This window comes from Palaemon carinicauda, chromosome 12 (assembly GCF_036898095.1).
Source record: "Palaemon carinicauda isolate YSFRI2023 chromosome 12, ASM3689809v2, whole genome shotgun sequence".
NCBI classification, from domain to species: Eukaryota; Metazoa; Arthropoda; class Malacostraca; order Decapoda; family Palaemonidae; genus Palaemon; species Palaemon carinicauda.
Window position 1 is genome coordinate 4,252,359 of NC_090736.1, and position 12,500 is coordinate 4,264,858.

At 37.4% G+C, this 12,500-nt stretch overlaps 1 long non-coding RNA gene across 1 annotated transcript in view; it reads right to left on the reverse strand.

The window, feature by feature from the left end:
- Positions 1 to 11,993, reverse strand: part of LOC137650492 (uncharacterized) — a 65,556-nt gene extending 53,563 nt beyond the window's left edge. The window contains exon 1 of the long non-coding RNA XR_011045965.1: positions 11,891 to 11,993. This is a non-coding gene — a long non-coding RNA (uncharacterized lncRNA). The remainder of the gene's footprint in view (positions 1 to 11,890) is intronic.
- Between the last annotated feature and the right edge of the window lie 507 nt (positions 11,994 to 12,500).

Consider the following 12,500-nt stretch of genomic DNA (forward strand, 5'->3'; position numbering starts at 1 on the left):
ATTCAGCTGATTGAATATTATTACTATTTACAATAGATATTTGCTCTTTTGTTCGCTCCTCCTAAAAAAAATAAATGTAATCCTTCAACTGTGTTTAGTTCTTGCGGAGAGAATGACACAAACAGTTGAATGCTTAGCCAACGGCCAGTTTCTTGGATGTGGATAACTGCAACATGACTTTTGAATAACTGGAATGGACCTTCAACCGTTCACAAAGTTTGTTTACAAAAATAGAGGTAAACTTCGTTGGGATTTTTGTTCACCAAAGGTTTGTTCCCGGAAACGTCCTAAACTTAGCACTGTTATTTTCCCTTCTCTCTCTCTCTCTCTCTCTCTCTCTCTCTCTCTCTCTCTCTCTCTCTCTCTGACTGTGGAATCAATCAAGAGGCTGGTTATTCTCAATGTACCATTACTCCTCAAAAGTAACTAAAGTTTTCTTGGTATCTGTTTCACGAGGACGTAATGTTTTACATAGATATATTGACATAGATTTCAAGGTTGCAATCAAAGATTTTCAAAGAACTCTTCTGCATCATATCCGCATGATTTCGAATAACCATATCTGTATCAACTTCTGGTGACTTCCAAATTCAATCATTTCTGTACCAACCTCACACAACCGAAAGTCATTGGTATGTGTATCACCTTCTTCACGCATGAAAGGTTTTATAAGTCGTGCATAAAACTTTCCATCAATAAATCATCAACTGAAGCTTCATATTCTTTTAAATAAACTTTCCATGGCTGAATATTTTGACATAAATTTCCAGTGATTTTAAAAGTTTATTCCTAATAAAGTTTCTTTTAAATTCGATTATAATGTAATGTGAATCCTGTCATCAATATATAATTCACATTTGAACAAAAATAAACCATTACTTATACATACATACATACATACATACATGCATACTGTACATACATACATAATGTACATACATACGTATTTGAGGACTTTGTTATACAGTGGATTAGAAACTTCTGCATCTGTTGTTGTTGCTGTTGTGTAAATATATACTTATATATAAACTTTATATATATATATATATATATATATATATATATATATATATATATATATATATATATATATATATATATAGTGTGTGTGTGTGTGTGAGAAAAGTTAACTTCTAAACAAGCGTGAAACTTACATATAACCAAATGCTATCAATGATAAAAAAAATCATTAAAAGTTAAACAATTTCTTAATTGAATGCGTCGCAGAAAGTAATTGAGGTCTTGAAGATGACATACCACCATTCAAGGCAACATCAGGTAACATCTGCAACTTCCAAGTGGTTCAGAAATTGTTCAAATAACTCCCAAAGCCACCCCTCCACCAAACGAGGTACCCCCCACTCCCTACGGGCTCCTCTCTGCTCCTACAGACAGATCATACCCAATATACATTAGGAAACTAAATGAAAAGATAGGAAAAATATAAGAGATTTCGCTCGGGAAAAAATGATACGCTTGAAGTTCCTAAGTTCCTTAATCTTTATCTTAATCTTCCAGTTGTGGTAGATCAGCTATCGGCTCTTCCTTGTCATTGGCCTGAAGCAACTATATTTCATTTGATGATAAATTAATAATGACGGGATTCAGGCCACGTGTCCCGGAGCTAGACCCTGGGAAGACATTCAGCGCCCCTTTTCTTAGTCATTCAGCAACCCTTTTCTTAAGTCATTCAGTGCCCCTTTTCTTAATCATTCAGCGCCACATTTCTTAGTCACTCCGCAACCCTTTTCTTAGGTCATTCAGTGCCCCTTTTCTTAGTCATTCAGCGTCACATTTCTTAAGTCATTCAGCGCCCCTTTTCTTAGTCATTCAGCGCCACATTTCTTAGTCATTCAGCAACCCTTTTTTTAATCATTCAATGCCTATTTTCTTAGTCATTCAGCACCCCTTTTCGTAGTCATTCAATGCACATTTTCTTAATCATTCAGCGCCACTCTTCTTAGTCATTCAGCACCCCTTTTCTTAGTCATTCAGCAGCCCTTTTTCTTAGTCATTCAGCCTCCTTTTTCTTAGTCATTCAGGGGCCCTTTTCTTAGTCATTCAGCGCCCATTTTCTTAGTCATTCAGTGTCCCTTTTCTTAGTCATTCAGCACCCCTTTTTCTTGGTCGTTTCTAGTTAATAGTTAATAGATTTTCTAGGTAAAAGGCCTGTGTGCAACTTTGCGTTTTTATATTTCCTATACATAAATTTAGTAATGTCCATTTAGAAGGAAAATACTTATGTAAACTTTAGCAAAGAAAAATGAAATTCTCGAATGAGTTCCACAGATGAGAGATGTGGTATTTCTCATATAATTAAAAAGTAAGAAAATATAATGAGTTTATTTATGTATCTAAGTATGCATGTATACGAATTAGCAGGATAATAAGAGCGCCTCTGAATTTACATAGTTTCCATGACACTTTTTTTTTTCCTAACGCACGACAATTCCCGAATGACAAAAATAAGACGAGACTGACTTTCTGTATCTAAGGGCTCCGATTTACAATTTAAGTTCACGTTGAGGACTTTCTGTATTCAAGGAGTCCGATTTACAATTTAAGTTCACGTTGCGGACTTTCTGTATTCAAGGAGTCCGATTTACAATTTAAGTTCACGTTGAGGACTTTCTGTATTTATCAAGGAGTCCGATTTACAATTTAAGTTCACGTTGAGGACTTTCTGTATTTATCAAGGAGTCCGATTTACAATTTAAGTTCACGTTGAGGACTTTCTGTATTTATCAAGGAGTCCGATTTACAATTTAAGTTCACGTTGAGGACTTTCTGTATTTATCAAGGAGTCCGATTTACAATTTAAGTTCACGTTGCAGACTTTCTGTATTCAAGGAGTCCGATTTACAATTTAAGTTCACGTTGAGGACTTTCTGTATTTATCAAGGAGTCCGATTTACAATTTAAGTTCACGTTGAGGACTTTCTGTATTTATCAAGGAGTCCGATTTACAATTTAAGTTCACGTTGCAGACTTTCTGTATTCAAGGAGTCCGATTTACAATTTAAGTTCACGTTGCAGACTTTCTGTATTCAAGGAGTCCGATTTACAATTTAAGTTCACGTTGAGGACTTTCTGTATTTATCAAGGAGTCCGATTTACAATTTAAGTTCACGTTGAGGACTTTCTGTATTTATCAAGGAGTCCGATTTACAATTTAAGTTCACGTTGAGGACTTTCTGTATTTATCAAGGAGTCCGATTTACAATTTAAGTTCACGTTGAGGACTTTCTGTATTTATCAAGGAGTCCGATTTACAATTTAAGTTCACGTTGAGGACTTTCTGTATTTATCAAGGAGTCCGATTTACAATTTAAGTTCACGTTGAGGACTTTCTGTATTTATCAAGGAGTCCGATTTACAATTTAAGTTCACGTTGAGGACTTTCTGTATTTATCAAGGAGTCCGATTTACAATTTAAGTTCACGTTGCAGACTTTCTGTATTCAAGGAGTCCGATTTACAATTTAAGTTCACGTTGCAGACTTTCTGTATTCAAGGAGTCCGATTTACAATTTAAGTTCACGTTGAGGACTTTCTGTATTTATCAAGGAGTCCGATTTACAATTTAAGTTCACGTTGAGGACTTTCTGTATTTATCAAGGAGTCCGATTTACAATTTAAGTTCACGTTGAGGACTTTCTGTATTTATCAAGGAGTCCGATTTACAATTTAAGTTCACGTTGAGGACTTTCTGTATTTATCAAGGAGTCCGATTTACAATTTAAGTTCACGTTGAGGACTTTCTGTATTTATCAAGGAGTCCGATTTACAATTTAAGTTCACGTTGAGGACTTTCTGTATTTATCAAGGAGTCCGATTTACAATTTAAGTTCACGTTGAGGACTTTCTGTATTTATCAAGGAGTCCGATTTACAATTTAAGTTCACGTTGAGGACTTTCTGTATTCAAGGAGTCCGATTTACAATTTAAGTTCACGTTGAGGACTTTCTGTATTTATCAAGGAGTCCGATTTACAATTTAAGTTCACGTTGAGGACTTTCTGTATTTAAGGAGTCAGATTTACAATTTAAGTTCACGTCGAGGACTTTCTGTATTTAAGGAGTCAGATTTACAATTTAAGTTCACGTCGAGGACTTTCTGTATTCATGGAGTCAGATTTACAATTTAAGTTCACGTCGAGGACTTTCTGTATTCATGGAGTCAGATTTACAATTTAAGTTCACGTCGAGGACTTTCTGTATTTAAGGAGTCACATTTACAATTTAAGTTCACGTCGAGGACTTTCTGTATTTAAGGAGTCACATTCACAATTTAAGTTCACGTTGAGGACTTTCTGTATTTAAGGAGTCACATTCACAATTTAAGTTCACGTTGAGGACTTTCTGTATTTAAGGAGTCACATTCACAATTTAAGTTCACGTTGAGGACTTTCTGTATTCATGGAGTCAGATTTACAATTTAAGTTCACATTGAGGACTTTCTGTATTTAAGGAGTCACATTTACAATTTAAGTTCACGTTGAGGACTTTCTGTATTTAAGGAGTCAGATTTACAATTAGTTCACATTGAGGACTTTCTGTATTTAAGGAGTCACATTCACAATTTAAGTTCACGTTGAGGACTTTCTGTATTTAAGGAGTCACATTCACAATTTAAGTTCACGTCGAGGACTTTCTGTATTCATGGAGTCAGATTTACAATTTAAGTTCACGTTGAGGACTTTCTGTATTCATGGAGTCAGATTTACAATTTAAGTTCAAGTTGAGGACTTTCTGTATTTAAGGAGTCCGATTTACAATTCAAGTTCACGTTGAGGACTTTCTGTAATTGGGGTCGTTTCTCGAGTCCGGTTTACGATAGGAAATGTGAAAAGGCGTTGTTTCTGAACTTGCATGCTTAAAAACGTAATTGATTTAATCATCTAGTGTTGTTTAGCTCGTCTGTTGTTGTTCGTCGATTTGGCAGCTGATGTGTATTCATTCCAAAGGTCAAAGTTACGAGGGATGATGACCTTGTCATTTTTTATTTCAAAAGGTCCTTTTTCTTCTCACAAAAGCCGGCTCCAGTAACGTAACACTAACAATATAATGACAATACTGAAGAATTTTTTTTTTAGGTTTTAAGAAGCTGTAGCTCATTCTTATGAGGATTGTGGTGGATGATGCGTAACGTCTCTGACTGGTGATAGTCAGACTGGGGTTCGAGTCCCGCTCAAACTCGTTAGTTCATTTGGTCACTGCAACCTTATCTTTGTGAGCAAAGGATGGAGGGTTTGGGGGAGCCTATAGGTCTATCTGCTGAGTCATCAGCAGCCGCCACTTTCTGACCCTCCTTGGTCCTAGCTTGGGTGGAGAGGGGGCTTGGGCGCTGTCCTGCTTGATAGGGCAATGTCACTGTCCCTTGCCTCTGCCATTCATGAGCGGCCTTTAAACCTTTGGTCACTGCAACCTTACAATCATTGTGAGCAAATAATGAGGGGTTTGGAGGAGCCTTTAGGTCTATCTGATGAGTTATCAGCAGCCACTTCCTGGCCCTCCTTGGTCCTAGTTTGGGTAGAGAGGGGGCTTTGGCGCTGTCCTGCTTAATAGGGCAATGTCACTGGCCCTTGCCTCTGCTATTCTCGAGTGGCCTTTAAACGGGCTGGGATACCCAACCACATGAAATGACTGGCAGTTACAATTTCTATTACTAAAGGTGCTGGTGATGAGAAATTATTTTAAATGAACCAGTTACCACAAAAAGCTGACTTAGACCATTTTACTTCACAGATTGCCTTAGAAACTAGCGTTTTCATAGATTGCCTTAGAAACTAGAGCTTTCATAGATTGCCTTAGAAACTAACACTTTCACAGATTGCCTTAGAAACTAGCGCTTTCACAGACTGCCTTAGAAACTAGTGCTTTCACAGACTGCCTTAGAAACTAGCGCTTTCACAGACTGCCTTAGAAACTAGCGCTTTCACAGACTACCTTAGAAACTAGCGCTTTCACATATTGCCTGAGAAACAAGCGCTTTCACATATTGCCTGAGAAACAAGCGCTTTCACAGATTGCCTTAGAAACTAGTGCTTTCACAGATTGCCTTAGAAACTAGCGTTTTCACATATTGCCTTAGAAACTAGCGTTTTTACATATTGCTTTAGAAACTAGCGCTTTCACAGATTGCCTTAGAAACTAGCGCTTACACAGATTGCCTTAGAAACTAGCGCTTTCACATATTACCTTAGAAACTAGCGCTTTCACAGATTGCCTTAGAAACTAGTGCTTTCACAGATTTCCTTAGAAACTAGCATTTTCACAGATTGCCTTAGAAACTAGCACTTTCACAGACTGCCTTAGAAACTAGCGCTTTCACAGATTGCCTTAGAAACTAGCGCTTTCACAGATTGCCCTAGAAACTAATGCTTTCACAGACTGCCTTAGAAACTAGCGCTTTCACAGACTGCCTTAGAAACTAGCGCTTTCACAGACTGCCTTAGAAAATAGTGCTTTCACATATTGCCTGAGAAACTAGCGCTTTCACAGACTGCCTTAGAAACTAGCGCTTTCACAGACTGCCTTACAAACTAGAGCTTTCACAGACTACCTTAGAAACTAGCCCTTTCACATATTGCCTGAGAAACTAGCGCTTTCACAGACTGCCTTAGAAACTAGCGCTTTCACAGACTGCCTTAGAAACTAGCGCTTTCACAGACTACCTTAGAAACTAGCGCTTTCACATATTGCCTGAGAAACAAGCGCTTTCACAGATTGCCTTAGAAACTAGCGCTTTCATATATTGCCTGAGAAACTAGCGCTTTCACATACTGCCTTAGAAACTAGCGCTTTCACAGACTGCCTTAGAAACTAGCACTTTCACAGACTGTCTTAGAAACTAGCGCTTTCACAGACTACCTTAGAAACTAGCGCTTTCACATATTGCCTGAGAAACAAGCGCTTTCACAGATTGCCTTAGAAACTAGCGCTTTCACAGATTGCCTTAGAAACTAGCGTTTTCATAGATTGCCTTAGAAACTAACGCTTTCACAATTACCTTAGAAACTAGCGCTTTCACAGATTGCCTTAGAAACTAGCGCTTTCACAGATTGCCTTAGAAACTAGCGCTTACAAAGATATCGTCATGATCGGGGCAGCGCAGTCAAGCGCCCATTGGGTTTCGATTGTCGAGAATCCCCAAGGATTAATAGAGTGCTCTATTAATTCTGGAGTCCCCCAAACGAGCTCCAGACGGATGACCAAACAAGCGCCAAACCTTTAGTACAAACTGGCCTCATTAAATGGGTTTTACGTGATTAATTTCACTTTAGGGAATACTTATCATTTTTACTTAGATTGTGATAAATAATTACATGAAAGCCCGAAGAAGGATTTCAACCTTAGTCCAATATTACTGTCACTTTTAGTCTCTAGAAATAAAGGAGTTCTTGAATTTTTCGCCACAAACTGTGTCCAAGTTGGAATCGGCAACATTTGATGTTACTTGTTAGACAAATTTTCCAGGGTTTTAGTCCCTGTTGCTTCGAAGTCAACAGTTTTATCATCATCATCATCATCATCATATTATTATTATTATTATTATTATTATTATTATTATTATTATTACTTGGTAAGCTACAAACCTAGTTGGAAAAGCAGGATGCTATAAGCCCAGGGGCTCCAGCATGAAAAATACCCCAGTGAGGAAGGGAAAAAAGGAAAATAAAATATCCCAAGAAAAGTAACAACATTAAAATAAATATCTCCTACTATATTGACTATAAAAACTTGCACAAAACAAGAGGAAGAGAAGAAAATAGAAGAGTGTGCTCGAGTGTACCCTCAGGCAAGAGAATTCTAACCCAAGACAGTGGAAGACATTTATCGGTTCAGGGGATAATTCAAGACAGTTGTTCAGACTTCAAGAGTAATAGACAGCAAAATTAAAGACTTCAGGAAACAACATAAAAACTAGGGCTATTTTCCCTGTTGCGGCCTCTGGGCTTACATCATCCTGCTTTTCCAACTAGGGTTGTAGCTTGGCAAGTAATAATAATAATAATAATAATAATAATAAGAAACTCAATTTCCCTGTAGATAATATAGATAAGCTATAGATAGTAGAATCATCTCCTGCTACGCCTATTGACGCAAAGGGGGCTGTGGTGCCCGTATGTGGTAACGTCCCTGACTGGTAAGCACTAGACCGGGGTTCGAGTCTCGCTCAAACTTATTAGTTCCTTTGGTCAATGCAACTTCCATCCTTGTGAGCTGCAGATGGGGGGAGAGGGGGTTGGAGGAGCCTAAAGGTCTATCTACTGGGTTATCAGCAGCCACTGCCTGGCCCTCTTTGGTCCTAGGCTAGATAGGGCAATGTCACTGTCCCTTACCTCTGCCATTCATAAGCGGCCTTTAAACCTTTAAAATGGTCTCATAGATAGTAGATTTGCAATGAAAGAAAAAACTTGATTGGTATGAACAGGCTACTTGAAATTCCCTGAGGAAATGTCTGGACATGACTCTTAAGAAAACTGACGGGAAAAATACTACGTAAATCTGGTTAGGTTAAGCAATTATTATTATTATTAATATTATTATTACTACTTTCTAAGAAGCAACCCTATTTGGAAAAGTAGGATGCTACAAGACCAGGGGCCCCAACAGGGAAAAATAGCCGAGTGGGGAAAGGAAATAAGGAAATAAATAAACGATATAAGAAGTAATGAAAATTTAAGATAAAATATTTAAAAAAAGAAAAAACTCTAACAACTTTAAAAACAGATAATTCATATATAGACTATAAAAAGACTCATATTGTTCAACATAAAAACATTTGCTGCAAGTTTGAACTTTTAAAGCTCTACCGATTCAACTACCCGATTAGGAAGGTCATGCCACAACTTGGTCACAGCTGGCATTATTAACACATTCTCAGACGAAATTTTTTACCTCAGAATAAGAATTTTATCCGATTTTGGATGAATTTACGAATTTATTTCCTTATTTGTTTTCCTTAGCAGTACCAGCTGAACTCGGTTGAGTCCCTTGTTAGGCTGGGAGGAACGTAGAGAGTAGAGGTCCCCTTTTTGTTTTTGTTTCTTTGTTGATGTCGGCTACCCCCCAAAATTGGGGGAAGTGCCTTGGTATATGTATGTATGTATTTCTTTTCCTCACTGGGCTATTTTTCCCTGTTGGAGCCCTTGGGCTTATAGCATCTTGCTTTTCCAACTAGGTTTGTAGCTTGGCTAGTAATAATAATAATAATAATAATAATAATAATAATAATAATACTAAATATAGAATTAACCCACTCTCAACCAAAGTTAAGTGGTCGGCATATTTTCATCTTCAAAGAGCCCCAGGATATTCACGCTACCCTAGTAATGGGATCACGCATGATTATTATTATTATTATTATTATTATTATTATTATTATTACAAGCTAGGCTACAACCCTAGTTGAAAAAGCATTATACTACAGGCCCAAGGGATCTAACAAGGAAAAATAGCCTAGTGAGGAAAGGAAACAAGGAAATAAATAAACTACGAAAGAATAAACAATCAGAATGAAATATGTCAAGAATAGTAACAACATTAAATTAGATCTTTCATACATAAACTATTTAAACTTCTAAAAAATGAAAAGGAAAACTGTACCCTCAAGCAAGAGAACTCTAATCCAAGACAGTGGAAGACCATGGTACAGAGGCTATGACACTACCCAAGACTAAATATCTAATCTGCATTCCTGAAGTTTCAGTGATAATTCTAATTATCAATATTCATGAATTGTTTTTTGACTTGGTATTTAGCATAGTTTATGTTCTGCCTCTAATTGTCTTTGACGTTATGATAATTTAACACACAACTGTTCGTAAATGAGATATTATACCCTCCAAATGGTGATGAATCCTCTCTCTCTCTCTCTCTCTCTCTCTCTCTCTCTCTCTCTCTCTCTCTCTCTCTCTCTCTCTCTCTCTCTCTCTCTCTTTATAAATACAAAAACCGTAACCACACAACCGTAGCGTAATATTTTGCCCGTTTATTATGCGGACCTAGGACTTCATTACTTGCAAAACTACTGGACGTTTTTATAAGTAATTTCAAATCGCAACGTTTCACATAGTTATCTGAACATTTCATGGTCCAGATTATACTTCATAAAATCCAATATTAACTTTGCTGACAGACTATCGGTTAACTATCTACACATATATTTCAAGTTCGTCTGTACTGACAGACTATCGGTTAACTATCTACACGTAAGTTTCAAGTTCGTCTGTACCGACAGACTATCGGTTAACTATCTACACGTAAGTTTCAAGTTCGTCTGTACCGACAGACTATCGGTTAACTATCTACACGTAAGTTTCAAGTTCGTCTGTACCGACAGACTATCGGTTAACTATCTACACATATATTTCAAGTTCGTCTGTACCGACAGACTATCGGTTAACTATCTACACGTAAGTTTCAAGTTCGTCTGTACCGACAGACTATCGGTTAACTATCTACACATATATTTCAAGTTCGTCTGTACCGACAGACTGTCGGTTAACTATCTACACATAAGTTTCAAGTTCGTCTGTACTGACAGACTGTCGGTAACTATCAACACATAAGTTTCAAGTTCGTCTGTACTGACAGACTGTCGGTAACTATCTACACATAAGTTTCAAGTTCGTCTGTACTGACAGACTGTCGGTAACTATCAACACATAAGTTTCAAGTTCGTCTGTACTGACAGACTGTCGGTAACTATCAACACATAAGTTTCAAGTTCGTCTGTACTGACAGACTGTCGGTAACTATCAACACATAAGTTTCAAGTTCGTCTGTACTGACAGACTGTCGGTAACTATCAACACATAAGTTTCAAGTTCGTCTGTACTGACAGACTGTCGGTTAACTATCTACACATAAGTTTCAAGTTCGTCTGTACTGACAGACTGTCGGTTAACTATCTACACATAAGTTTCAAGTTCGTCTGTACTGACAGACTGTCGGTAACTATCTACACATAAGTTTCAAGTTCGTCTGTACTGACAGACTGTCGGTAACTATCAACACATAAGTTTCAAGTTCGTCTGTACTGACAGACTGTCGGTAACTATCAACACATAAGTTTCAAGTTCGTCTGTACTGACAGACTGTCGGTAACTATCTACACATAAGTTTCAAGTTCGTCTGTACTGACAGACTGTCGGTAACTATCAACACATAAGTTTCAAGTTCGTCTGTACTGACAGACTGTCGGTAACTATCTACACATAAGTTTCAAGTTCGTCTGTACTGACAGACTGTCGGTAACTATCTACACATAAGTTTCAAGTTCGTCTGTACTGACAGACTGTCGGTAACTATCAACACATAAGTTTCAAGTTCGTCTGTACTGACAGACTGTCGGTAACTATCAACACATAAGTTTCAAGTTCGTCTGTACTGACAGACTGTCGGTAACTATCAACACATAAGTTTCAAGTTCGTCTGTACTGACAGACTGTCGGTTAACTATCAACACATAAGTTTCAAGTTCGTCTGTACCGACAGACTGTCGGTTAACTATCTACACATAAGTTTCAAGTTCGTCTGTACCGACAGACTATCGGTTAACTATCTACACATAAGTTTCAAGTTCGTCTGTACCGACAGACTATCGGTTAACTATCTACACATAAGTTTCAAGTTCGTCTGTACCGACAGACTATCGGTTAACTATTTACACATACATTTCAGGTTCGTCTATACTGACAGACTGTCGGTAACTATCAACACAAGTTTCAAGTTCGTCTGTACTGACAGACTATCGGTTAACTATCTACACATACATTTCAGGTTCGTCTTCACTAACAAATAAACAAATGCATCTTGCCTAATGAGAAAATCCCGAAGATTTATTTCATAACGTCCTCATTAAAGTGAAAATGTAACAATTACCTTTGATCATGCCACAAAAACCTCCACCCTTACGCACGGGAGTACAAAGACGAGATTGCCGTAACAACACTCCAGTTGCCACTAGCACTCACGCGCGCTCACACTATGACTTCAAGATACTGAATGAACCAGGCGAAAGTTTGTACACCCTTTCTTTGGAAAGTGTATTATTCATTCAAGTCTTTGAGTAATCACCAAACGGTCATGTTAGAAGTCCTTCAAAGTAGTCAGGTAGTTTGGATCTCACACTTTTTCTTCCAATGTTTACGTTCATTCCGGCCATAATTACACAACTCAGGTTATATACTTGTTTTCACGTTTTTTTTATATTATTATTATTATTATTATTATTATTATTATTACTTGCTAAGCTACAACCCTAGTTGGAAAAACAGGATGCTATAAGCCAAGGGGCTCTAACCGGGAAAATAGCCCAGTGAGGAAAGGAAAATAAATATTTTAAGACCAACATTAAAATAATTATCTCCTATATAAACTAGAAAAACTTTTAACAGAACAAGAGTAAGAAAAATGAGATAGAATAGTGTGCTCGAGTGTACCCTCATGTAAGAGAACTTTAACCCAAGACAGTGGAGGACTATAGTACAGA